Source organism: Myotis davidii, unplaced genomic scaffold (genome assembly GCF_000327345.1).
Source record: "Myotis davidii unplaced genomic scaffold, ASM32734v1 scaffold201, whole genome shotgun sequence".
NCBI classification, from domain to species: Eukaryota; Metazoa; Chordata; class Mammalia; order Chiroptera; family Vespertilionidae; genus Myotis; species Myotis davidii.
This window is the reverse complement of record NW_006297819.1, coordinates 18419-20348: the sequence shown is the minus strand read 5'-3', so window position 1 is coordinate 20348 and position 1930 is coordinate 18419. Positions and strand designations below refer to the sequence as shown.

The following is a 1930-nucleotide window of genomic DNA, read 5'->3' as shown; positions in this document are numbered from 1 at the left end:
TATTTTATCCCTAATTCCAGCCCTGCTGGGAATAACTAATCTTACTGATCTATAGCACAAGCACACTTACAAAAAGATTTTATATCTATGTGGACTTAGTCTGTTCAAGGTGCTGGAACAAAACACCATAATCTGAGTGGCTTATAAACAGCAGAAACGTATTTCTCACAGGTCTGGAGGCTGGGAAGTTCAAGATCAAAGTGCCAGGAGATCTAGTGTCTGGTGAGAGCCAGCCTCCTCATTTACTGCTGCCTGCTCATTGTGTCGTCTCTTATAACCCTCCCAAAGACACCTACCTCCAAATACCATCACCGTGAGGGTTGGGATTTTAACATGAATTTTGGAGGGACCTATACATTCAATCCATTGCATACAGATATACAGGATGTGGCAAAAGTAGGTTTACAGCCATTCCTATGGAAAATAATGCAATAATTAATAAAGAATACAAGAATAAGGAGGCCTGCACGCCGCTGCCGCCATGTCTCTAGTGATTCCTGAGAAGTTCCAGCACATTTTGCGAGTACTCAACACCAATATCGATGGGCGGCGGAAAATAGCCTTTGCCATCACTGCAATTAAGGGTGTAGGGCGAAGATACGCTCATGTGGTGTTGAGGAAAGCAGACATCGACCTCACCAAGAGGGCAGGAGAGCTCACAGAGGACGAGGTGCAACGTGTGATCACCATTATGCAGAACCCACACCAGTACAAGATTTCAGACTGGTTCTTGAACAGACAGAAGGATGTGAAGGACAGGAAATACAGCCAGGTCCTGGCCAATGGTCTGGACAACAAGCTTCGTAAAGACCTGGAGCGGCTGAAGAAAATTCGGGCCCACACCCACCTCCAAATACCATCACCGTGAGGGTTGGGATTTTAACATGAATTTTGGAGGGACCTATACATTCAATCCATTGCATACAGATATACAGGGTGTGGCAAAAGTAGGTTTACAGCCATTCCTATGGAAAATAATGCAATAATTAATAAAGAATACAAGAATAAACTGTTTTCATGTACTCAACACTGTAAACATACTATTGTCCTACCCTGTACACATACATACATATATAATATCACAAAGATACATTAAAAATCTAAACAGTAGAAAATACTCTATCATATAATTCACACACTAAATATCTTCATGTTGTATAAGAAAATGAAGATTGCTAAGCCCGCTCTGCCTGCAAAGTTCGTCTGAATCACTTACAACCAACAGCACTGTCCTGAGGAGATCTGTCAACCTCCACCCAGGGAGTCCACTGTGTCATCTCCGTATCCATGCTGTGAGCTCAGGCAGACCTACACCCTGCACTGATAGCTCCCTGCAGAAGCTGCTGGCCAGTGACATAGTTGGGCTACTGAGGCCTTTTTCACCAGATTATTAAAATTACTCTGATTGGCTACCTCTTAGGAAAAACTTGAGTCATTAAGTAACTCTGCCCACCTATATTTTGAGTTCATCGCTGAAAGTCTTATCTTCCACATTAATTTGGGGCTCGGTAGCAGTTTCTGTTTCTACCTCCCAGAAATGTTACTAGTTCTTTCCTAAGTCTTTGATAGAGGATCATAATTCCTTCTCTTCACCAGAGGAGGTTTTCAGGGGTCTGACATGATCCGAGGTAAGGACAGATCCGTAATTCCAGCACACAAATGTACTTGACCGCGAGCTCTTTCACTGTGGGGTCTGCAGCTAATTCCACTCTAGGTCTCTGCACTTAACTCACGGTGCCTGGCACAAGTGGTGAGCCCAAAATAAGGATGAACTTGAATATGCAAATAATTTATCATGAGAAATAGAACAACGGAGGGTATCTCATCATCTCAGCTAATCAACATAATTGCTTCTGAGAGAGAAATCAAATTGAGGTCAGAAGATAGCCTTGGTACATTAAGAAAAATGATCTGAAGACATTTTTAAGGA

At 42.6% G+C, this 1930-nt stretch overlaps 1 pseudogene; it reads left to right on the top strand.

Moving 5' to 3' along the window:
- The first annotated feature begins 461 nt into the window (after nucleotides 1–461).
- LOC102761539 lies at nucleotides 462–868 on the top strand (annotated as a pseudogene).
- Nucleotides 869–1930: the final 1062 nt, after the last annotated feature.